The sequence below is a fragment of the Pleurodeles waltl genome, unplaced genomic scaffold (genome assembly GCF_031143425.1).
Source record: "Pleurodeles waltl isolate 20211129_DDA unplaced genomic scaffold, aPleWal1.hap1.20221129 scaffold_39, whole genome shotgun sequence".
Taxonomy (NCBI): domain Eukaryota; kingdom Metazoa; phylum Chordata; class Amphibia; order Caudata; family Salamandridae; genus Pleurodeles; species Pleurodeles waltl.
In genome coordinates this window covers 1668981-1695547 of record NW_027150097.1, presented here as the reverse complement: position 1 = coordinate 1695547, position 26567 = coordinate 1668981, and the positions used below count along the sequence as shown (strand labels likewise).

The 26567-nt window shown below is 46.8% G+C and overlaps 2 non-coding genes across 2 annotated transcripts; one reads left to right on the top strand and one right to left on the bottom strand.

Moving 5' to 3' along the window:
• Positions 1–6723: 6723 nt before the first annotated feature.
• Positions 6724–6795, bottom strand: TRNAE-CUC (transfer RNA glutamic acid (anticodon CUC)). The gene has a single exon. It is a non-coding gene; the product is annotated as a tRNA-Glu (tRNA).
• Positions 6796–22814: 16019 nt separating this feature from the next.
• TRNAP-UGG (transfer RNA proline (anticodon UGG)) lies at positions 22815–22886 on the top strand. The gene has a single exon. It is a non-coding gene; the product is annotated as a tRNA-Pro (tRNA).
• Positions 22887–26567: the final 3681 nt, after the last annotated feature.

Below are 26567 nucleotides of genomic sequence, written 5' to 3'. Positions count from 1 at the left end.
TATATCTTGGGAACTGAAATAACGCTGATAAATATATACAATGTATTTACTGACACGGTAGGAGGCCTTCAGACAGCATTAGTGGGAACACAAGGTGTGCTTGACATACATCTTAAGCTGGTAGACGCATTAACCCCACTATTGAGCAAAATCTATAAAAAAGATGGTAATAGGAAACGGAATGATCTTGAGGCAGCGAACCCATGGTATAATAAAGACTGTCGTATAGCAAAATCAAGACTAATCCAGGCAGTAAAATCCGGGAACAGCTTGGATATAAAAAACAATAGACTAGCCCACAAAAAAACGTTGGCCCAAGCTAAAAAAACATGGGATGAAAATTTCTGGGAGGATCTCTTGAATGCAGCTAAGCTACGGGACCAGAGTATGTTCTGGAATTTAATCGCTAATGGAAATAAGCAGGGCAGATCAACAAAGGATATTTTCCTAGATGAAAATACTTGGTGCGACCACTTCACTAAGCTCTATGCTAACAAACAGGAGAATTTGCCCTTCGAGGACCATGAGACAAATTCAGAGATAAGTGTTGCTCCATTAACCTTTAGTTTAGAAGAAACTAATAAGGTTTTATTAGCTGTGAAATTGGGCAAAGCCCCAGGCCCTGATAAAATCCCCGGAGATCTTCTAAAATATGATGTGGATGTGTGGGGGCCTTACATAAATTACTTGAGTAATTCCATTGTGGCAGGCACACCAATCCCCGATTCCTGGAAAGGGGCAGAAATTATGACAATTTTTTAAAAAGGTGATCGCTACGATCCAAGTAATTACCGCCCAATAAGTTTGATAGACTCATTTCAAAAGATATATGCCAGACATATTTTAAACAGGCTTTTAGATTGGATTGATGAGACTAAAATATTAACCAAATATCAGGCTGGCTTTAGAATAAAAGTAAGTACGGTTGACCAGGTGTTTAGGTTCATGTGCATCTGTTGGAAGTATATAAACATAAGGAAGGGTAGCCTCTATGTGGCATTCATGGATCTAAGGGCCGCCTTTGACCTTGTTCCTCGCAATTTGTTGTGGTCTACATTAAGAAACATGGCGGTCCCTGGGGAACTACTTAAAGAACTTATCAAGCTTCACACAGGGAACTATGCAAAAATTAGGTGGGGTAAAGAAGGTGAGACCTCAAGGGCCATACCTGTAGACCGTGGTGTGCGCCAAGGCTGCGTGTTAGCTCCTACACTCTTCTCACTATATGTTAATGATATTCCAATCTATTTAAGGGATTGTGTACATGACTCACCGAAGCTAGGTGGCGAGCCGGTTACGGCATTACTATTTGCCGATGACACCATCCTCATTTCTCAAACTCCGAGAGGTTTACAGAATTTGGTGGATTCTTTCCAGAAGTATTGCGTGGGGAAGGGGCTAGAAATAAATCCTACCAAAACAAAGTATATGTCAATAAACTCCAAGAAATCCCTCAGGAATAATCTGTCCTTGGATAACCAAAAACTGGAACAGGTAGGGAGTTTCAATTATCTGGGGATGATGCTGGATAGTAACCTGTCCTGGAAAGGGCAGATGGATAAAAGCATCCTAGCCCTTAAACAAAACTCAATGCCTATTTTAAAAATACACGGAGCCAGTTACTCTAAAGCAATCTCACCAGCACTGGAAGTATATAAAGCAAAGGCCCAATCGACCGCCCTTTATGGTGCTGAACTCTGGGGCTTCCATTGCAATAACAACTTTGGAAAAACGGAAAACCATTTTGTACGAAGGCTACTTAAAATACCGACAAGAACCCCCCTAGTCCCTGTTTTCCTTGATATTAATCTTAAAAGAGCAGACTATCAAGCATTATTAAGACCATTGCTGTATTGGGTCAGGCTATGGGTAACCCCGGAGTTGAGTGATTACAAGAACGGACTGACTGAACTAACTCAGATAGATGGACATATGAATACCCCTTGGTTAAAATATGTATCTAAGTGGTACGAGAGATTAGGTTTATCACACCTATGGGAAGCTCCACAGAATATGACAACATGTACCAGGAAAAATGTAAAGGACACTTTTTGGTCTTATGTCAACGGAGAGCTATTGCATAGTTCATCGATTGGTACTCTGACTTTGAATTTTTTAAACATAAAAGATACACCTAAATTCGAACAATTTTTGGATGAGGTCGGCCCTCCTCTGGCAAAAACACTTTATTTACAGTTTAGGTACGGGGTCTTACAGATTAATGCTTACACATGCAATTGGGGAGGGGTAAAAGGTTGTGAACTCTGCACTCTCTGTACCTTAGGGGCTAAAGAAGACGTTGTTCATTTACTCTTCTTTTGCCCAGTATACAAGAAACCAAGGGATCGGTGGATCAAACCCGTTTGTAAATATGTGGGGGTCAGATCCTATAAAGAAGCAGTGCGCATATTTCAGTCCAATACTTCACAACTAGTGGTGTTTGGCACAAGCAGATTCCTATATAATGTGTACCTTATCAGGAATCGACTTGGTCACAAATTGTAACGCTTTGTCAGGTGGCCCGCTCATCCCCCTCCTTGCAAAGGTATATGATGCACTGTTTTATCGACAAGTTAATTAATTTTTTATTTTTTTTCTTTCCTCTTAGTTCTGGCTTTTAATTATTTTATAAATTGTTATTTATATTTTTATACACTTAATGATACTGCTTAATCATGGGGACATCCATATACTTCTTGCCAACTGTATGTATTGTATCTTATATTTTATTGTATAATGTATTTATGTATGTCGTATTTATTTCCTGTCCTGACTTTTATGGCAATATTTGCCGAAATAAAGTAACGAACGAACGAATTGGAAAAGCGCATTCCCGTTGTTTTATTTAAAAAAGCTAAAAAAAGTAAATAACATATATTTAAAAAAAAAAAATATCCTCCCAAATAAGGACCCAAACCCTAGGTTTTCAGATTATAAGCCTGATGCTCTACCGACTGAACTATCGGTGCTTTTACCCAGTGGACAGCATTCTATTTAGTGATATGCTGACGTAGGTGTGTCCACTTTTGTCTGCTGACTTTTTTGAATTGTACCAATAGTTTTCTTCCTTGAATTCCGAGGATGCTGCGTGTGTCCGCGCACAGATCCCTTTTCGTTTGCTCTGCTCCCTTCTGGTGCCTATAAGGCGGGCTCTGCAGTGAACTGCAGTGCACTGCCCACTGCACACAGTGACACAGCAGCATACCACTGCATTCCACTGTTACACGTCCGCCTTCACTGCTCTGGCTTCCTTTTGGAATCTAGGTTAGCACGATCGTCTTTTTCATGCTAAAGAGTTGCAAATTAGACCTTCTTTGGCTTTGGGGGGAGTGTTTATGTCCAGAAAGGTTATTGTATCAATTTATTTTCAATATTAAAATTTGTGAGCTCAAGTGCCAGTCTGAGCATGTCATTCCTTGTACCTGTCTCAACTTTCCCTTTATCAGTCTGAGCTTACTTGTCTACAATGGTATTTTTCAACTTTTTGATCAATTTCTGCTCTCAGTTTGCTAATCTGTTTATATAAATATTAATTGCAAGGTAACAATAACGACAGCAAACTTGTTTGTGTTGCTGCATGAAAAGTGATTCCTGTCCTGTGTTACCTTTTTTTTTTTTCCAGACACATGATGGCTCATTCTCACTCTCTACACAAAGTTGTCCGGTTCCTTTAACACACCTCCTCAGGCTTCCATACTTCTTCTCTGTGATGTCTCATGTGTACCTTAATTAAGCCTGTTAGTAAGTTGTACTACTTTAGAAAGTCAGACTTTCTGAACTTTTGCTTTTCATGGAAACCTTGATTTTTGTTGTGTATGGACTGGTTGGTTACATGTAGTAAACTATATATACTAGTGTTTGGGAGTCAGTTTCAGGGCACTGAATTGTGGACTAAGCCATCAGATGGTTTACAGTTCCTCAATTTCTTCAATGAGTTTAGAGTACCAGGACTCAAGATTCTGCTTAGTTCCTTCTTGCAAAGGTTTTAGTCTGCCATGTCGAAGTAACGCGTGAGACCTTCTAGGTGACTTTGGATTGCATTCCCATCTATGGCTAGTTTGTGACTGGAGGTCATCTCAGCCAAAAACTGAGAACTGATATTCAGCACAACTGATTTGAGATTTGCTGAATTGGTTCCGCATATATTGGAGGGACTATCTAGCATTTCTAGAGTTTTATGTAATGGGCGATCGACATTATATGCCTTGCACTTGATAAACCAATAATATTCTAATGGTGTGGGATGGTCCTCATTTTCTGTTACAAGAGTACCTTGGACATTTGGATGCAACTGACTAAGATGTAGTAGGGAGGGGATTAAAAAGAAAGCAATTTATCAGATGCTGATTTCCTGTGAATAACTTTATAATCTAAATTTTTGTTACTATCGCAACTATTAAACACAAAACAATACATGGTGTTTATACATTTTAACACTCTCTCACATCAAACAACTCCACCTTTCCTGCCAAAGGAACTTCAGACTTCTGTTTGTAACAAAATTGGACTGTTGCTAGGGACTTTCCTTACACAGTCATCTCAGCAGCTACTAGTAGGAACTTTTGGGTTTTCGTTCCAGATGTGATTGCTGAGGTATGCTGGGCCAGTGTCATGTAGTGACTTGAAAGTGTGGGTGAGGAATCTGGAATGTGCTATTTTGTATATGGTAAACTAGTGGAGCTCCTTTAGGTGTGATGTGAGTGCTTCATGGGAGGTTGAGAGTGATTCCGGCCGCCGATTTCTGAATGGACTTCAGTTTTTTCTTGATCCAGACATAGAGGGTGTTCCCATAGTCTAGCGGGTTTGTGACGAGGGCATGCATGGCGGTTTTCCGGGTGCTGATTGGAAGCCATTTGAAAATCTTCCTCTGCATCTTCAGGGTGTGGCAGCATGAATTGTCGATGGCATTGACTTCACAGCATATAGGAGACTTATATTTAAATCCAATTTGCACAAAACAACACATAACTTCTAACACAACAAACAACACTCAACACCTCACCACACCCAGTGTTAATGCACACCATCCAACATGCGCATTAACGAATATTAGTGCAAACTAAATCACAGCTCACTAGGACCCTAATTAACATAGCACAATGCACGGCCTGCTCAACTTCACTAGAGACCCCTCATCGCCACAAAACACTTCACACCTACACAAATCAATACCACAAGACCTCACTACAGGACACGCCCCCCTAGGGTAGTATCCAGCCTCAAAGCATAACTGCTGCTTTCCCATTCCATCACAAGTACCGTTGCCACCTTTTCGAGAAGCTATATTGGTCACCTGTTCGCATTTTAAGATGCTGAAAAGGCCCGTATCTGGTTTTTAAATAGATCTTTATAGGATACTGTCTGTTTTCATTTCAAATGTGCCCTTTCGGTCTTTGTTTATTTTAATTATCAATCCTGGGACATTAGGGCAGCTGTAGATCATAGTTGAAAGCACTTTCTTTTTAGTATGCAACCGTAAGAAAAAATACTGGCTTTAAGTGATTCTTCTCATTTTTGTACCGGCAGGGACATTAAAATTCCGATCACGCTGGTAGAAAATCGGCCAGGTGGCAACCCTAGTTACAAGCATGGATTCCATGCCACATACTAAAATCCCTACCACACGCCATGTCACTTGGCATTCACAAGTTCTTCCTGAAGACTATACCCAGCCGTGCACTCCATTCTTACTCCCAGTTCGCTCATTCACACCCCAGACCAACCAACTCACATTGTCCTAGTGAAGCATACAATAGATCTAATGGAGGGGTTGTGAGCCTTGTGGGAGGTGATAGGGGCAGACAGGAGGTAATGTTGGGGTGGGAAACATGTTTAAGAACTCAAGGAATCAAAGAGGCAGGGACAGAAAGAAATAGCGCCAAGAAGGAAAACATGACAGAATGGGCATTTGGATATATACAGTAGGAAACACAGAGACAAAGAAACACAGGGATGGGGTGGCAAGTAGTATATGTTGGGGGGGGGGGGGGGGGTTGGTGCAAGGGTGGGGGGGGGCTGATCTGGACAAAAGAAGCTTTATAGAATGGTTAAGCCACACCCACGCGTTTACATCCTGGTTGCTTACATGCCAACATTTTAGAAGAGAAAAGTGAAAGATTAAAAATAATAATCGGGAGAATGTACTTCTCCCATCGACTTCTATTGAAAGAGAGGCAATTTCATGCGGGAGATGGCCCAAATAAAGCCATTCTTGCTTAAAAATCGGGAGTTTCCCGCTTGAATCGGGTCTCTTGGCGTGTGTGTGATTGCTGCCCCGCAGGTGCACAATAAATAAGGGCAGAAATGTGCGAGAATAAACAAGAGAGGCTCAGCTAACATTCTGCAAGCTGTGCATTTTAGTTGTTTAATTGAAAAAAGAGAGTCTGTGAAAGTCAGACGCTGTGACCTTCACCACACGTGTCAGGACAGATGCCACGGACCAGCAGAGATCTCGTCGTCGTGGTACAGTTTCTGCCTGGACATGTGCACAGGGACCCAGAGCACTGGCATGGCAAACAGGGGCAGAGAGGAAACAGTGCTCTTCTAGTCTGTTTTCTATGTCGTTAATACACATGAACTGCTGCTATTCTTCTCCCTTTGCTCGAGTGCTTACAGGGGACGCCACTATGTAGAAAAAATAATAATTAGCAAACACGAAACCATCAAGTAGTTGAGCAAAATATAGTGCTCGAATAAAAATAGATTTAAAGAAAAAAGGACACCTTCCCTGACCGGGAATCGAACCCGGGCCGCGGCGGTGAGAGCGCCGAATCCTAACCACTAGACCACCAGGGAGTACGGATTTGTGTCTTTCAATAGGTTTCAGATCGCACTACGGAGACAGTCATGTTGTACATCTTAATATACATAGGATGGGCAAGACTCTCACAAAGTGATGCACAGAATGAAGCACCTTCAGTCGGACTGAGCACAGAAATGACTGACATTGCTGCTAAAACATGGTGACTTTTGCCAGATTCCAACATATCGCCTGTTTGGCTCGCCTTGCTTTTATATCCTCGTTGCCCCTCCTCTGACACTCATCCCTTCCGGGAACAGAGGAAAGAGAGGAGAAGGACATAACAAAGGGTAAAAGTCTGAGGCCAGGTTTTTTCACTCTGTGGAGAATGTGTTACACGGTGTACCATCAAATAAAAAATATACATTAAAATAATTACGCGGCTGCATTATACATTTTGGACACATGCAATGCAAATCTGAGGTTTCTTTTTATGTCAAACTATAGCATAGGAATGGGGGGTTGGGTGTGAAATGAAGAGGGGTCGGCCCACAGCACCAGAAACCCTAACTAAAACAATGAAGGTCGTGTGCAGATTATAAACATAAAACAAACACTTTAGAATGGGTGATAAAGGAGGAGGCGAAACTATTATCCCTTAAAAAATCTAAAAGGGACGAGAAAAATAATCTCAATATTTCTTCACTCCTTCAAAATGGCAGAAGTCACCCACAATTCGTTGGTTTGTGAGCCTGTCAGTGTTGTTCACCATAACAAAAATATGTGTTAGTTGCACCAAAACAATTGAACAAATGTCAACTCTCGTTAACGTAATTTGTTAAGCTTTTGCGAACTGCCCACTTGACCTGACTCAGCAGATGTCTAAATCGAGACAGTGAAACTCTGGAGCAAGCCAGGCCTCGGAAGAGAGTGCACAGTCTGGAGCAAGGATGATTGGGGTCAGTAGAGAGGCCCCCTGTTGCTGACAGACAGCTGTAGGACTGTGGGGCCTGTCTGCGGCTACCAGGGCTGTCACTCAGCACCGCCTCCTATCTATGTGTGACTAACAGAGGTATCTGCTCACAGTACTGCACCCCGTCTGTGTCTAACAGAGGCACCTGGCATCCGCAGTGTGATCTCTTTGTGGCTTACAGAGACAGCTGGCTTCAGCAGTGTGGATTGTCTCTGGCTAACATAGGTAGCTGATGGCAACAGAGTGAGCTGTCAGTGGCTAACAAAGATGGCTAGTTTCACAAGTACGGCTAACAGTGGTGCTGACTTCAGAAGAATTATCAGTCTGTGACTAACACAGATGGCTTATATCAGCACTGTGGCCTATCTGCAGCAAAAGTTAACAAAGGAGGCTGCCAGCCACCAGTGCATGTGTGTGTGTGACTAACAGAGGGGACTGGCATTAGCAGGATTGTCTGTCTGTGGCTAACAGAGGTGACTGTTGTCAGCAGTGTGGCTGAATGCCTGTGGCTAACAAAAACAGCTAGCCTCTGCAGTGCTGTCTGCCTGTGGCTAACAGTGACACCTGGCAGCTGCAGTGAGGTCTATGGCTAACATAGGCGGCTGTAGTCAAAGGTGGGGTCAATATATGGTTTACAGAGACGGTTGCTGGTGAACAGAGTGGCTTTGCTATGGCTACTTGACTCTACTTGCCACCACTAAAGATGCGTAGGGTTTTTGTGCATTTAAAAGTTTGTGCATCATTAACAACATGCAGAATACAGTTATACACGTGTTACACATATACACACGGATATAGCACTGTGGTCTCTGAAGCTAGCTTCCTATGATGTGTAGAAGTGTGTTTTCCTCGCCCTTGTTCGCTGGGCCTAAATTTGGGCCTAGCTGCCATCTTTTTCAAAATGGAAGTCGCTCTTCTCTTCCCCCCGCACGTTTCACTGTTTGTTACTTCTACAGCACATAGTCAATCAGAAGAATATTTGTTTATTTTCATTGTTTGTATTGTTCATAGATCTTCCTCGGCTCAGTCACCAAACTGCAACTATTTCTTCGAGGTCTTTCCGCTGGATAACTGCACCTTATTCGTTCATAATAACCTGCTGTTGTTCATCTATCTAGTTTGTTCCACCATCTCCGGGTGGCATTAGGATAGATTAAGGAAAATAATTCTTCCCTCAGTGGGACGGTGCTCAGGTGTTAAGGTAATATGATGTTTACTGAGACTGTGCTCTGATTTGCTGTGAATGTGACGTTTTTGATCACACCACAATGACTCCGAAGTTCTGTTCATTTTATATGAAAAATAATGAATAAAACACTCGATTCTGGGGTGAAGCAGAGACTTTCCTATTTTACTAGGGATGCTTCCAGTTCTCTCTAAGTTTTTGCTGCCTGCTTGGGACTTAGAAAAGTTTTGGTTTTGCATTTCTCTCTATGCCCTATTTACTGACAGTCTTCATGTCCTCTTGTATTGTATTACTGGACTATATTACTTTTGAATTTTTCTAATAAATCTTTAAATTATGCTGCTGATCTAATACTTAGTTGTTGAGTGGGCCCATTTACTTCAATTGAATGTATTTCTGGTATTTGTGATGTGCTGGGAGGTGCCTTTCTTTGGGGACACATTGATTCATGAAATTGAGGTTTTTGCACTGTCTCCGATTTACAGAGGTCAAAGTGGGCGGGAACTGAGTGGCACGACCGGCCAATACTTTATTGATTTGACAAAAACAGTTCCCCTACTTTATGTTAAAAGGCACCTGTGGGTGTTTGATTCTGACGGCTGAGAGGGCTCGGCCGATGTGGGAGGGAGGGAGTCTCCTGTGCTGTGAAGCCGAGGGAAAGACAAACAAGCTCAACAAATAATAAGCCTTCCTGCCAGGGGGTGTGCTGCCTCAAAGTAAATATGTGCATTTAGTTAATCTGCAAATGTAAACAATGCTTGGAAGGAACTGGCTTTATCTGATGGAGTCACTTGAAGAGAATTCTTTTTGAGAGGTATCTATCATAAGGTGACCATAAGCTATGGAGTGTATACATTTATTGGGCAGATATAAAAAATGTTTGCCTTGGGTACAGTCTGCATATTACGCAGATTTACATTTTGGAAGCACGTTATTAATCTCAAACCTAAATTTTGATGTGCACTTTGTGGCAGACTACCTTATGCTGAGTAATGCTATACATATTCACAGTGCTTTGTGACACAGGTTGGGACTTCGTAACACAAAAAATACACAAGTCACTATTACCCACTTCACTGACCAGAATCCAATTCTGTGGCTCTCTGGTTAATTACAGAGATAGCTGTAGTGATCACATTAACCAACGGAGGACTCAGGGTCACAGTTCCCATACTTTTTTAATACATTCCGACCGCTGCTGATTCAAGAAAATTGTGGGCATTCTGTTGAGGTAGAATTTTGAGGTGCACAAATTGCTGGTCCCTCTGCCCGCACACTCCTATTTTCAGGTGGTCTCACAGCACAAGGTTGCCCAATTATCTTGTAAAGGGGGCGTCGTGGCTCAGAGAAACTGGGGATCTGAAATTAATCAAGGCATTTCCTAGACATTTACGTGTCTCCACTGCAGACCCCCTAGGTGTCTCTGTATGTAGTACACAATTGTTCCACCTCCTGGGCCAACATCAGTGCATTTGTTAGGTTCATTACAAGTGACATGCGCACGACCAAACGTCTCTGGTCCCAAACACAAGCAAGGGTGCAGGGAAGCCCTGAGGCATCAGAAAGAGGAATAGTAAAGTTTGAAACAAATACCTAAAGGGCAAATATGACAGGTATCACAAACCAGTACAAGGGCGACTCTGACAAGCACCAGGAACCAGAACCAGGGTGCCTGTGGCAAGCACAACCAATCAGAACCAAGTCAACCTGACAAACACCACCAACCAGAACCAGGGCGTCCCTGACAAGCACCACCAACCAGAACCAAAGCGACTGCAAAAAGCAATGCGTCGAGAATTGGGGTGACTCTGTAAAGCACTACGAAACAGAACAAACCATAACATCTGCCAGAAACCAGAACCAGGGAAACTCTGATCAGTACCACAGACCAGAACCATCTTCTCCCTACAAACCCACCTACCTACCTGGCCAGTGTTTTTGAGATTGCTGTTAATGAGTGTTACATTATGGAGTACCGTCCTTGTTACATTATGAGCACACACTTCACATATTTAGCAATTTCCTATTTGAGAGAAGACTAAGAATATTTGTATGGATTTGTTAAACAATGTTCGCAACCACAAAAAAACAGTATTTAACTGAACATTCCCTCCCCTTCTGCTAGAGCACATATACTGCAGATTACATCTTAAAAATGTTATTCAGGTATCACCACTTACGCGGCCACCAGCTACCGAGTCATACAAACCTTAATTTGTAAAAAAATAAATGCCAGGGCCCTTGCCAGGAAGCTCATGAAACTTGCACCACACATTTCCCCTGCCAGGGCTGCCGATGACCGTACCAACACAAGTACCACTCATCACACTCCTACAAGTGCGACAATTCAGGCCGGCCAGACTATTGAGGCCCCCAAAGCTAAAGGACTGCTCGGATGACAGGTATTAGTAATTTGTGATGTATATTAAGTTAATAAAGTTATTGTTGTCCTCATCTCTAAAGTAGACAAACAGCACCACCGTGTGACAGACTGTCATAAGTGCTGTTGTTCAGATTAAGTGCCAGTGTCGAGCATCAGAAGCACTGGCTCAAATTAAGCACTGGATCCTTATGCTGCCTTTCAAGGTGCATCCCATTATTATTTAACAACTATGCACATTGCCCGGCTATAGGTCCTGTCCCATATCCCTTCAGTGACCTTTGTATTTGTGAACATCAATACTACTTACTTACATTTTTGGGGAACTTTATGGTGGTGGACCATCAGGCTCATTGACACAAACAGTGATTTGGTAACAGTGGTAACACAAAAGAGTGTTTCTTGAATATTTAAACACCTGCCATCTACTGAGGCATTTCTCGGGCCAATCCCTACAAACACACTGCTACAATGGTCTTTGGTAAAAGACCAAATAGGAAGCGGAGCACAGTGCTGGCAGTGCCCAGCGTAAAAATGAATGCCAAGCACAAGAGAGGAGGAAGAAAATCAGGCTGAAAGGGGAACAGTGCCCAACACGAAATTAACCCCGAACACAAACTCCCGGGGCATGAGGAATGATCTTCAACCCCACAATTTGCTGGTGAAGAAATAGACTGAAAGGTTTGGGTGGCACATGTACTGCAATATCAGCAGTGGCGAAGGTCGTGCGATGTTACTCCGAATGATGCCGTGGTTGCGTTTGAAAGGCGATAATGTCTACCTACTTTTGGTCATATAATTTTGGAAAGTATGCTCAAGTTCTCTGTTTCCTACATTAACTGATGCTCGAGTCCTCTAACATTCCTCAGAACTGCATAACGGAGCCATCACATAGAAGGTAAAAAAGAATCACAATTGAATGCGATCAGATATTAATTGTAAAGAGAAAGTTGTACCAATGAATAAGAAAAAAAAAAAAAAACGTACTCATGTTCCCTGACCGGGAATGGACCCCGGGCCGCGGCGGTGAGAGCCCGAATCCTGACCACTAGACCACCAGGGAGAAGAGACTTTCAATTTATTAATATCTATGTCGTGGAAGTCGTGTCAGTGATGTTGTACATTACATTTTGTAAAACTTCACAACTAGACCCAGGAGGTGGCTAAAGGCTCAGCTTCTCACGCTACCTTAAGAGGAAATGCAGAAGAAATACACATTAAATTGCAATTTTCCTGGACACACTTTTCACCCCCCGTGAAACACGCGCGGGCACAAGGATCACACCGGTTCAGTGAGTGGAGATGCCGCATCTGACCCCCCCGACGCCCCCGCACGAGTCTACACCCCCGCGAGGATGAGGAGGGTGGGGGCTGGAGGAGGAGGAAGGGCGAGCGCAGGCGGGGGGGGGGGGGAGGTGCGTGCATGTGGGGGGGGGTGGGGTGCGCGTGCATGGGGGGGGGGTGCGCGTGCATGTGGGGGGGTGCGCGTGCATGTGGGGGGGATGCGCGTGCACGTGCGGGGGGGGGTGCGTGCATGTGGTGGGGGGAGGTGCGTGCACGTGTGGGGGGGGGCGCGTGCACGTGCGGGGGGGGGGGGGGTGCGCGTGCACGTGCGGGGGGGCGTGTGCGCGTGCATGTGGGGGGGGTGCGCGTGCATGTGGGGGGGGCGTGCACGTGCGGGTGCGTTCGCACCGAGGGGAGGAAATACACCGGAGCCGCACAAGCTTTACTGCAAAAAACAAACTTAACCTCGAGGGCATCTTTACACAGATTGCCAAAAAAATGCACATTTCACCTCGTAATTTCTTTGAGTTTGCACATTTGGGGAATAAACAAATGCCCATTCTTCTTAAGGGGTTTGGGGTGGGGGTGTTTGGATAAACACATTTATTTAGGGGAAGCTGGGGGAAAAACACATGGCTGCTCGTTGAGTATTTATAAATGAGGCACCAGACCAGGCTCGACGGGTGTCCACATGGAGGCCGAGGACATTCTGGGGGATGCTGGAACCATGGAGAGAGGCAGACTCCAGGCGCTGTGAGCAGGGGGGGCTGGGTCAGCAACGTGGCCGAATAGAGAGGGCTGGAGTCAGTAATAGAGAGGGCTGGACTCAGTACTGTGGCCTAACAGAGAGGGCTGGAGGCAGTACTGTGGCCTAACAGAGAGGGCTGGAGTCAGTACTGTGGCCTAATAGAGAGGGCTGGAGGCACTACTGTGGCCTAATAGAGAGGGCTGGACTCAGTACTGTGGCCTAACAGAGAGGGCTGGACTCAGTACTGTGGCCTAACAGAGAGGGCTGGAGGCAGTACTGTGGCCTAACAGAGAGGGCTGGAGTCAGTACTGTGGCCTAATAGAGAGTGCTGGACTCAGTACTGTGGCCTAACAGAGAGGGCTGGAGTCAGTACTGTGGCCGAATAGAGAGGGCTGGACTCAGTACTGTGGTCTAATAGAGAGGGCTGGAGTCAGTACTGTGGCCTAACAGAGAGGGCTGGACTGAGTACGGTGGCCTAATAGAGAGGGCTGGACTCAGTACTGTGGTCTAATAGAGAGGGCTGGAGTCAGTAATAGAGAGGGCTGGACTCAGTACTGTGGCCTAACAGAGAGGGCTGGACTGAGTACTGTGGCCTAATAGAGAGGGCTGGAGTCAGTACTGTGGCCTAATAGAGAGGGCTGGACTCAGTACTGTGGCCTAACAGAGAGGGCTGGACTCAGTACTGTGGCCTAATAGAGAGGGCTGGACTCAGTACTGTGGCCTAATAGAGAGGGCTGGAGTCAGTAATAGAGAGGGCTGGACTCAGTACTGTGGCCGAATAGAGAGGGCTGGAGTCAGTAATAGAGAGGGCTGGACTCAGTACTGTGGCCGAATAGAGAGGGCTGGAGTCAGTACTGTGGCCGAATAGAAAGGGCTGGACTCAGTACTGTGGCCGAATAGAGAGGGCTGGAGTCAGTACTGTGGCCGAATAGAGAGGGCTGGACTGAGTACTGTGGCCGAATAGAGAGGGCTAGAGTCAGTACTGTGGCCGAATAGAGAGGGCTGGAGGCAGTAATAGAGAGGGCTGGACTCAGTACTGTGGTCTAATAGAGAGGGCTGGAGGCAGTACTGTGGCCGAATAGAGAGGGCTGGAGTCAGTAATAGAGAGGGCTGGACTCAGTACTGTGGCCGAATAGAGAGGGCTGGAGTCAGTACTGTGGCCGAATAGAGAGGGCTGGACTCAGTACTGTGGCCGAATAGAGAGGGCTGGAGTCAGTACTGTGGCCGAATAGAGAGGGCTGGACTGAGTACTGTGGCCGAATAGAGAGGGCTATAGTCAGTACTGTGGCCGAATAGAGAGGGCTGGACTGAGTACTGTGGCCGAATAGAGAGGGCTGGAGTCAGTAATAGAGAGGGCTGGACTCAGTACTGTGGCCGAATAGAGAGGGCTGGAGGCAGTACTGTGGCCGAATAGAGAGGGCTGGACTCGGTACTGTGGCCTAACAGAGAGGGCTGGACTCAGTACTGTGGTCTAATAGGGCTGGAGTCAGTACTGTGGCCTAACAGAGAGGGCTGGAGGCAGTACTGTGGCCTAATAGAGAGTGCTGGACTCAGTACTGTGGCCTAACAGAGAGGGCTGGAGGCAGTACTGTGGCCTAATAGGGCTGGAGTCAGTACTCTATTACAGAGGGCTGGGGTCAGTAGTTTCACCTATTAGAGAGCTCTGGAGTCAGTACTGTGGCCTAATAGAGAGGGCTGGAGTCAGTACTGTGGCCGAATAGAGAGGGCTGGACTCAGTACTGTGGCCTAATAGAGAGGGCTGGAGTCAGTACTGTGGCCGAATAGAGAGGGCTGGACTCAGTACTGTGGTCTAATAGAGAGGGCTGGACTCAGTACTGTGGCCTAACAGAGAGGGCTGGACTCAGTACTGTGGTCTAATAGAGAGGGCTGGAGGCAGTACTGTGGCCTAATAGAGAGTGCTGGACTGAGTACTGTGGCCTAATAGAGAGGGCTGGAGTCAGTACTGTGGCCTAACAGAGAGGGCTGGAGGCAGTACTGTGGCCGAATAGAGAGGGCTGGACTCAGTACTGTGGCCTAATAGAGAGGGCTGGAGTCAGTACTGTGGCCGAATAGAGAGGGCTGGACTCAGTACTGTGGTCTAATAGAGAGGGCTGGGGTCTGTACTGTGACCTAATAGAGAGGGCTGGGGTCAGTACTGTGGCCGAATAGAGAGGGCTGGACTCAGTACTGTGGCCTAACAGAGAGGGCTGGACTGAGTACTGTGGCCTGATAGAGAGGGCTGGACTCAGTACTGTGGTCTAATAGAGAGGGCTGGACTCAGTACTGTGGTCTAATAGAGAGGGCTGGGGTCAGTACTGTGGCCTAATAGAGAGGGCTGGACTCAGTACTGTGGCCTAATAGAGAGGGCTGGAGTCAGTACTGTGGCCTGATAGAGAGGGCTGGAGTCAGTACTGTGGTCTAATAGAGAGGGCTGGACTCAGTACTGTGGCCTAATAGAGAGGGCTGGAGTCAGTACTGTGGCCTGATAGAGAGGGCTGGAGTCAGTACTGTGGTCTAATAGAGAGGGCTGGACTCAGTACTGTGGCCTAATAGAGAGGGCTGGACTCAGTACTGTGGCCTGATAGAGAGGGCTGGAGTCAGTACTGTGGCCTGATAGAGAGGGCTGGACTCAGTACTGTAGCCTAATAGAGAGGGCTGGGATCAGTAGTGTGGTCTATTAGAGAGGGCTGGAGTCAGTAATAGAGAGGGCTGGAGTCAGTGCTCTATTACAGAGGGCTGGGGTCAGTACTGTGGCCTAATAGAGAGGGCTACAGTCAGTACTGTGACCTAATAGAGAGGGCTGGAGTCAGTACTGTGGCCTAATAGAGAGGGCTGGAGTCAGTACTGTGGTCTAATAGGGTGGAGTCAGAGAGGTCTGGAGTCAGTAATGGAGAGGGCTGGGGTCAGTAGTGTGTCCTCCTGCAGCTAACAGAGGGGGTGAGTGAGACATACGACTTGCTGCAGCTCATAGATAGGGCTGGAGCAGTGGAGCCTATCTCCTAGCGGCTAGAGGCGCGGCTGCGTGCCAGCACTGTGGCCAATATAAGGCCGAGAGCAGCAGCTGCTGCCCAGCAGTGAGGCTGGTGTTCAGTGCACAGAGTGAGCTGCCAGTCACATGTGGAGCCCGGGGCATAGCTTCGGGGAAGGCGTTTGGGGTGTTACACCCCCAAGTAAGTGCATTCTGTAGTAGATAGTTGTGTTCAGGTGCTTTAAGTCGGGTATGGTGAGGTGTCTGTCGGATTTTACCTAAGAGTTTGCATGCACACACAGACGAAAACACACACACACTCTCTCTATCCTCCCCGCTTTGAAGCTCTTACAAAAATCTTACTTATTTTACAAAATATTTTGTTTTCAGTACTGCTAACAATCCACACTGCTCTCCCTTTCCACTGACTTTTCAGCCCCCCCGTGTACTTCTCAAATAATGTACATTAGCTAAATGCGCCAGCATGATTGTTGTGAAATCTGAAGCCCCCCCCCCCCCAGTCTTACTGACCAAGCCACGCCCCTGTAGGGAACATGTCTGCAGCAAGCAGGTGACTGGGGGTCAGCAGGGGAGCCCGCCCTTCACTGAAACAGACGCCTGCGGGTCAGAAGTGGGGCCAGTCTTTGGCTCAGAGTCAGCTGTGTGATCAGTGTTGGGTCCATCTGTGGCCGAGAGAGGGGCAGGAGGTCTGGGGTAGGCTCTGCCAGGGCTAACAGAAGTGGCTGCTAATCAGCAATGTGGCCAGACTGAGGTCCCCAGAGGCAGATGGCATCAACAATGTGGTTCTAAGTGCGAGAAGGGGCACATGGAGGGTAAACAAGACTATGTTTGAGGGTAATAATTCCACACCTGGGGAAGGTTGAGCAGCCACACAAGCCAACTTCCAACTGAATACAGCATAACTGAACCACAAGAAACCACCACATTAAACTCCCAGTGGACAGCTTGCCACCCCATCCCACTTAGTGTCATCTTAAGGACTTTTGGATCCTGGCCAAAATGCATTTTGGGGCTCTTTTTGGAACAACTTTGAAGAATTTCCTATTTTCTGCTAATTCAAGCCTTCTAGAGGCTCTTTCATCTTGAACTATGCATTACATTTTCAGTAAGGGGAGTATACAAAAACAGATGAAAGCACAAGCTACCCGATACCCACCATCTGAATCAAACCAATAGAAAGCACCTCTAAGTCACTTTGAAAAAGTAAGGGTGAGTCAGGGGGGTTGTGCATAATAGTGAAGTAGCCTGGAATTATAGCTTTAATTGGCAGAGATTTGTGAACACGTGTTAATTCCCCTTCACACTGGCATTCTCGCAGCATCAGTGGAAATCAAATCAGTGGCCATGGACTTTCACCGTTCCTGTTCGAGAAGTAAGATAACTTTCGCCTTAGTTTTGTTCCACTGCCTCGAATCCCCTCCTTCTATGGGTACATGTCGCTAGCTAGATGGTGACCTCTTGCTCTGCTGAGGAAAAGGAGTGGAAGGGAGAAGCAGGCATGAGGACAGAGCGAGAAGAGAACAGTACAGCAAGAAAGGTAAATTAGCGAGAGAAGGGGTGTATTATACGTGGATAGGCATGGCAGGGAGAAATGCACTGGTGGCTGGTGAATTTATAAAGTGGTGGGGCTAGCAAATAGAAGGTTGTATTGGCGGAATGCACTTACCTTAAACAATAGTTTTTGTAAAACTGTAGTCAGGACAATACAAACAAGCACTCAGATACAAGCTCACATACACACGCTGGTGCACGCTTGGAGACAGGCATGCCCTCACTTATACACATAACGTGGAAACTTATCTGGGGTAGTCCTCGGTGCACAGGGGGGACCGTACTGAGACCTTCAACCAAATAGCCAAATAATTCACGCTAGTTCCAAATCTGTGATCCTCTCCCCTGAAGGAGCGTACTTAGTTTTTGTAGCCCTGCCCCACCCCCCCTCTTTCCTGATCCAAGGCCCCAACAACAATGGCAAGGCAGCAAGAGCCGGTCATGAAGGTCAAGGCAGACCTTAAGTCACCCAGCTGGGGTTTTCCTGCCAGCCGCCGTCACCCCAGGCCAGAGAAAGGTGAAGACAAACCCGAGGGCAGCAAGGGTGAAGGCAGCACCGGGTTGAAGCAGGAACAAACCTCAGCTGGCGAAGAATCCAAATAATTCCTCCAGTCCTCTGGAGGTGTGTATGTCGACGATCGTCAGGGGCAACAAGGGGCAAGAGAACAAGATTACCTTCACAGGACTTGTGGTCCCTTTTAACCCCTGTCTGGCTGCCCCTGCTGATTGCCCCTGGAGCCCCCACCATGCCCCCATCGACCAATGAGCTCACCCCGGGGGGTAGGTGAGCACGATTTTCAAAATTTGTGTGGCGCCCACTGCTGGGCCGCTGCCTAGAACTGGTCCGATCCGGCCCGCACGTGCCCTGATGCCTTGGTGCGCGCACCCTACCCACATTTTCCTCTGCATGTTGATTCCCAAATTTAAGGTCGAACAACAAGTCGCCATAGCGAGGCTCACCCCCTTACAAGCTCAGATCGGAAGGATATCTGTTTTCCTTTATCATGGCTTCTGATGGGGCATAAGGGTGCATGACTGACAGGCCCCACATCACCATTGTCTGGCATGTTGCACTGCTTGATGCTAGTGCAACATGTCAGATATGTACTGCGTTTGTGTACGGACAAACTGTAATAGGCTATGCCTGAAACATACGTAAAACAGCCGAGGGCAGGCCTCATCCGGCGGAAGATGATATTGCAACTTTTATATGTAAACAAATGATTAGTGAGATAATTTTGTTACGTGAAAAAGCTGAAATATTCCAAGCAGTAACATAATTCAAGTGGGTACCCTTGGAGTGTAGAGGTCATAAGGGGTTAGGGACCTCTAGAGCACAGCTGGTTTTCCGATGCAGAGGCCACGGAGGCCAGGTGCAGTGTAGATAGGTCAGCCAAGGGTTGTGTGTCCGAGGGTCCTTGGAGCCAGGTGCAGGTCAGTTTGAGGGTGGATTGCAGGTCAGCAGGGCCACTCTGGGGGGTAGCGCTTGGGTGTCCTGAAGTCCCTTGACTTGAGCTTGCTTCTGGCCCTCGGAGAGTCCGGAGTGGACTTTTCTTCTGGGTGTCCGACCTTGGGGGGCCAGTACCACGGGCTATGAGATGTCTTTGCCACTGGATGCCGCAGTGCCACCAGACTTGGCCCACTGTCAGGGTTTATCCTTGGCTCCATTCGGTGAAGCTTGGTCTGGCTGCTGTGCCTGGTTCGTTGATCAGCGGCCAGTCAGTGAACTGGACTTCACTTGTTCTTGCCTGCTGGGGGCAGGGAGTGATGCCTTCACTCCGGACGGAGGTTCTTGGGAATTCTTAGAAGGTTGGAGGTCCTCTGGGGTTTCTTAGAGTCCGTCTGCTGTCCAGTCGACCCCTCAGTGGTGATTGTCGAGTCCTGGGTGCAGCAGACAGGGTTTAGCGCCTTTTTCTTCCTGCAGCAGGACTTCTGTTCTCAAGCCTTGGCTCTTCTTTGTCTCTGGCCTTCTTGTGTTCAATGCATCTGATCTGCAGGTCTAGGGATGCCCACTAAATACTGCATCAAGTGGGCGTTAAGGTGAGTACCTGATAGTGGCCAGTGGGCCACTTACTTTAGGTGGCTATATCCACGATGTGACCTCTTCCTTAAGGAAGAGGTCACATCCCTACCCCTGACTGGCTATTTTCCTGCCATCCAAGATGAAGGAAAATGAAATGGAGTGGTCACCTCGCCTGCCGCACCTGTGGTGTGGTGCAGGCTGAGGGGGGCCAGTCTTCCTACTCCGACAAAGTTTTTTTAGCAGTAGGCAGGATGTAATGCTGACCAGTCTCCTCCCGTTTCAGCTGCAGATAGACAGTCTGCACGGCTTACAGGACGTTGCCTCTGATGGTCTCAGACAGACTGCACTGTTGGTCCTTGCCATCTCTGTTAGCTGCAGGAATGCTGCATTGCTGACCGAGGGTGGCTTTCATCTGTAATTTACATGGACTGTCCGTTATTTCAGACAAATGTCCATTGTCCGTAATGAAGCCTTTAACGTACAGGTTTTATTCGTAACTGTGTCTGGGCTCTGCTGTACATATCGGACTCCCTGATTTAATAGAGCATGGAGGAGATCCATGTGTCCTAGAGAGGTCCAGGTCTGGTAACCCCGGTAACATCATTTAATCAATTATACTATCCAACTGATTAGTGTCCCGCCTGTCCTGGCACTCAGTTCCTTCTGCGATACCTGCAAATTGGAAGTTACAAATTCTCTTTGCCTTAGGGCTAAATGCCACTTCTTGTCTTTGTTGCCTCACGTTACCCAGAAGGAGTGTAAACAGAGCAATACTGTCACCCCAGAGTATACATAGAGCTGCTGACGCATTTCTAATTGCATCCTCAGCAGCAAAAGTTCCATCCTTTCCCCCACTCTTTCTCAACAGCAGCGTTTGCAACGTCAACATCTTCACAAACTGCTTAACTTTTAGTCAGAACCACTGGCATTATGTATCATGGGAGGACCAAAGTACTGCTTCTCAGCACTCTAGTTCCTTCTCACCTCCCTATATGTCTTCTTGATTTTATCTTTCACTCACCCACAACTCTATCTTTCTTTCCTTCTTTCTAAACCTCACCTTTCCCTCCTCATTCTCTACATCTACCCTCTCTCCCTCACTTCTTTCTCTGCATCACATCTCCCACTGCGTAACTTCTCAATTTATCTCACCGTTAGTTTGCTACCTTATCTCTCCGCCTCCTCTTCCTCTTTTTCCACATGATTCCTCTCACCTGTTATCTGCCCCCCTGAATTCTTTCTTCCTACCTCTTTCTCTCCCTGTTATACTGTATCACTTCCTTCTCTCTCAGTCTCACTGTATCTCCTTCTCTCATCTCACCAAAGTCTCCTTCCCACCTCTCTGCCCCTCTCTCCACCTCACCACTCACTCTTCTCACCCCTCAGTGTACACAACCCTCCCCTCTCTTTACATTTATTTATCTCTACCGCTGTACCCCAATCTAAAATCTTTCTCATCGCTCGACTTCTCTTTCTGTACCTAGTCCTCTTTCTACCTTGCTTGAACTTTCACCTTACCGTTCTCTCTTCACTGTACATTTCTCCAGGGGTGGCTTCTCCATAGGGGCCAAAACGGCTGAAACTCCTCACCCCCACACAGACACGGTTTGCAACAGCAATGCAGCCTGTCTGCAGCTAACAGATGTGGTTAGCAACATCTATGAAGTCTGCAGCTAACAGATGTGGTTAGCAACATCTATGAAGTCTGCAGCTAACAGATGTGGTTAGCAACATCTATGAAGTCTGCAGGCTAACAGTCATGGTGAACAACAGCAGTGCATCCTGTCTGCAGCTAACAGATGTGGTTAGCAACATCTATGCAGCCTGTCTGCAGCTGATAGTCATGGTGAACAACAGCAGTGCAACCTGTCTGCAGCTAACAGATGGGATCAGCAACAACAGTGAGGCCTGTCTGCAGCTAACAGACGTGGTTAGCAACATCTATGAAGTCTGCAGGCTAACAGTCATGGTGAACAACAGCAGTGCATCCTGTCTGCAGCTAACAGACGTGGTCAGCAACATCTATGCAGCCTGTCTGCAGCTGATAGTCATGGTGAACAACAGTGCATCCTGTCTGCAGCTAACAAACATGGTTAACAACAGCACTGCAGCCTGTCTGCAGCTGACAGTCATGGTGAACAACAGCAGTGCAGCCTGTCTGCAGCTAACAGATGTGGTGAACAACAACATAGTAAGAGGGGTGAAGTCTGGCAAAATGTTACACTGTCACTGAAGTGATAGGGTTAAGGAAGTGATATCACACACCCGCACACACAGACAATATACATGTAAAATCATTTATACTTACCTCAGCTGCCATGTTAGGGCATATTAGAGATAATTATACCCCTTTTCTATCACACTAATAGTGGATAATACCTCACCACTCACTGTAAGTGTAACAAAAAATTGACAGCAAAGCATGGAGTCCCAACTGACTTCCTTAAGGAAGATTTGGCACTGAGGTCCTGGCACTGGTTTTGCCATCTCTGAGACCAGTGGTGGCAAAGGGTAAGGCAGGTGTCGGACCTGCAACCCCTGGACTGCGCCCGAGGGGAGCCCCGTGGTACACGACATCAGCTCCCGTCACCCATCACCAGCTGAGGAGCCCTCGTGGCACTATGTGCTGCTCCCAGGGCTGCCCATGTTGCATCATTTGCATGCTAGCTTATGAGTGGCTGATTCTATACACACCTCCGGCCCAGCACCCAATGAGCACCACCATGCAATGCGGAGAGAGGCAGACGCCGGCAGAGTGCCACAGCGCCTCGTAGGGGAGCAAGCCTACGTCTGTCAGCGCGTGACGTCAGGCACGTGTGTGATGTAACTGCGCAGCGCGCGGTACACAGTGGCTCCCAGCTCCACCAATACACAGAAAGAGCGTGGCTGACGTGGCGTGTCTCCGGGTCAAGTAGCTGCCGCTGCAACACCGTTCCCGGGTGGCTCGTTGGTCTAGGGGTATGATTCTCGCTTTGGGTGCGAGAGGTCCCGGGTTCAAATCCCGGACGAGCCCTTGTATTTTTTAAAAACTTTTTAATATTATTTATTTATTTTTATCATTGATTCCCGAGAATCATGGTATAAATTAATTTAAAAATGTAAACAGAGGATCCTGTCAACAAAATTTTTAAAAAGGAGGGCTCGTCCGGGATTTGAACCCTGGACCGCTCGCACCCTAAGCGAGAATCATACCCCTAGACCAACGAGCCAGTCGTGAAAGCTGGTCCAGCGATTTTCAACAAATAAAGAATATGGTTTCAGGCCTATGCAGTGGTTTGTATTTTTCTGGCAGTTTCAGCTCCTACTATCCTTGATAACAATAAACGGCTTCGTCTGTTTTTATTCATACTAGACAGAGAGGAAACGTGGAATGCAACTACAAGGGTCATTTAATGCTATTTTCCGCCTGTTTGTGAACCTATATCTCACATTTCAGTCAAACCTGAAGGGTTCCAGTATATTGCGCCGGAAGCGTGGGTCCTACATCATTCATGCACCATCAGTGACAAATGTATGATCTTGATTGGTTCAGTCATAAAACCCAAATGTGTCTGGTTGAGAGCAGAGACTCCAGTTGATTTGATTTTCTTGGTAAAGTACGTGTGACAGAAGATGCCCGGGCTGTGAATGCTGATACTGGGGCAAAATATAATAGATGCCCCCCATCCCCTCACTGACATGCCCTTCCTCTGTCACTAGTGCAAAGTCCCCCCTATGTCTGCATGGTGCAAGGAAGTGGTCTCCACTTCCTTCTTAAATGCCCCTGGCTTTGCCACAGGGCCCTCTTCAGGGCTGTGCGACCGGTGCAGCCGCACCGCCCTAAAGAGATCAGAGCTTTGTCTAGTGATAGTTTTGAATCGCCATGAAATGGTAGCACAGAGGGTTAATGTGCCTGTTGCGAAGTACAGATCTGTCTTTTATGTGGATGGCTGACTGGATTAGTAAACAACCTTTACCAGGGCTTTGAAGTAAATGAAATGTGTGTGAGAGGGGGGCTATGGAGGGATGGGGGCACTTTTGCCAGGCGGTTGAGATGGAATCTGAGGAGAAGGGGGGGGGGGGGAAGAAGGCACTGCCAATGCTAAAGCCAGCCCTGACCGGGGGTGTCTCATCTCCGGGGTGCCCTCAGGATGCATACTGAGAAATCCTGCTCTGTGAATGTGTTAGCTGGGGGCTGCTTCCCTTGGAACATCAGAATCCATTCTCTCTCTTAAAGGGAGGTTCCTGATAGGGATCCAGATGTGCAGGGAACCTTTGAGTCAGGGGCTGCCCTGGGGCAGGACTTTTTCTGGCTCCAAAATGGGCACATACAGTTGAGGAGTGTTGCTGCTGCCCTCTTTGGCCGCCTACCCCACCACAACACGGAAAACACGTCAGACACATTTATTATCTCCCTCATCTTCACAAGACCTGCATGAAGGAAATGCATTTACCCATAATGTGGCGAAAGGCGATTTCTTTGTTGTATCAGTTGACTGATAAATAAAGGTTGAACTGCAAACTCTCAGCATAACATCAAAAAGATCTGGGAGCCCATCTTAGCTGAAACATGGAGTAAGGAAAGCAAAGGATAGGGTGGGCCCGTTTTGGAGCCAAAGCCATGCCCCATTGTCATCTCGGTTAAAAAGTTGGAGGAGCAAGTGAAAGAAACAAAGTGTAAAACGATGACTAGGAAGAAATGTCTAAGAATAACCAAATCAGTATTATTGGGTTGACCGAAACCACCGATACAGGTCTGATAGAAGTGCAAAGTATTTGAAGATGCTCATCCTAATTTTAGACAGTCCAGAAATTCTCACTTAAATTTTATATATGGGATAATGTACCCTCTGCCGTACATAACAAGAATATTGCGCTTCACCGAGGAATTTCATAATCATACAGAGGAAAGAGGCTGAGTTCCTTTATGTTATTTTGGGTGTATTTGTAAAGTGCACTTTCAACTGCTAGGGTATCCTGGTACTGAGCAAGTGTGTGCGCCTAGCCCTGCCTGCTATAGTTTGGTTAATTGAGATGCCAAGTCTGCTTGCAAAATTCAAAAAGAGAGGAAGAGGCTCTGATAGGGAGTGGGAGATTGTCCCATGCTTAAGGAATGATCTAAGAGAATGCATGTCCTCCTGATCTGGTTCAGTGCATGTGTGTGATGCTGGGAAGAAGGAGACCTGTGGAGCGAAGGTGTCTGGTTGGTTGTAGAAGGAGATGCTACTGTTCAGGTAGGTGGGGCCCAAGTTGTTTAGTGTCTTGAATTTGATTGTGAGGAGTTTGAAATGAGTGTGTTTATGTATTGAGAGCCAATTGACCTCCCTGAAGTGCAGTGTGATATGAGTTCTGTGCGAGAGGTTGAGGATGACTGTGTCTGCCAACTTCTGGAAGGTTTGTAATCTTCAGATGATTTGCTTGGATATCCCGGCGCAGAAGGTGTTCAGTAAGCCCAACTTGCTGGTGACTAGGGTGTGAATGATGTTTTCCTGGTGTTTCTTGGGAGCCATTAAAATATCTTCCTCAGCATCTTCAGGGTGTGGAAGCAGGATGCAGTGATGACGGAATTGACTCGTGCGGTCATGTCCAGTTTGCTTACTATGATGATTCTGAGGTTCCTGGTGAGGGTGCTGGGTGTGGGTCTGCGTTTGGATGGCCACCAGATGGAGTCCTATGGAAAGGTGTTCTTGCTGAAGATCACTATTTCTGTCTTGTCCATTTAGTGACTTCGGTCATGTAGGCAGTGAACTTGTTTCTTACTTTGGGGGTCCTATCCGAAAGGGGAGGAATACATTGTGGGTCATTGGTGTTGGGCAAACAGATCATGTATGCACTGAAGAGTGTGGAGCTAAGTGATGAAACTTGAGGCCCTTCCTATGTGAGTTTGAGGGCTTCTGAGGAGGAATGTGCAAGGCTGACAGCTTGTGTTCTGGCTAAAAGAGCAGATCCAGTGGAGAGTGAGTCCATGTAAACTAATCTTGTGCAGGCTCCTGATGCCAATCTCATGCAGGCTCCTGATTAGCATGGGGTGTGAGGCAGTGTCAAATGCTGCAGAGAGGTCAAGGAGAATGAGGGCTTCTGTGTCTCCTCTGCCAAGGAACATGCAGATGTTGTGTGTGGCAGCAACAAATGATGTTTCTGTTTTGTGGTTGGGCCTTAATCCTCACAGCATGACATCAAGAAGCTGGTGGCTGCTGAGGTGGTCGGTGAGGTGTTGTTTGATTAGTTTCTCTGAGAACTTAGCTGTGTATGGTAGAAGGAAGGTGGATCTGTAGTTGGAGAGTGTGGCTGGGTGAGCGGTGGTTTCTTGAGAAGGGGCGTGACTATGGCATTTTTCCCCTGTCTGAGAACATGACTGAGTCAATGAAGGCATTGAGGATGGGTGCCAATGCTTCACTGATCAGTGAGAGTCCTGTGGTGAGGCCAAGGGTCAGAAAGGCCCCATAAGTGGATAGTATTCATGGTAGCTACAGTTTCAACTGTGGAAATGGTGCGCCACAACGCTAGGGTTCGTTCTTCAACCATGATGGGAAGTTGAGGAGTAACAGTGATGGGGGTCTGTTTGCGCGTCAAAGTTCCCAAATATGTAGGTGATTTTGCTGCAGAAGAATTTTACAAGCTTGAAGAAAAGCTAATGTTTTTGATGTCGCTGAAGTCGGCATAAAACTCAGTGCAATAGTCGATGAAGGTAATGATTTCCTTGCTGATGTTTTCT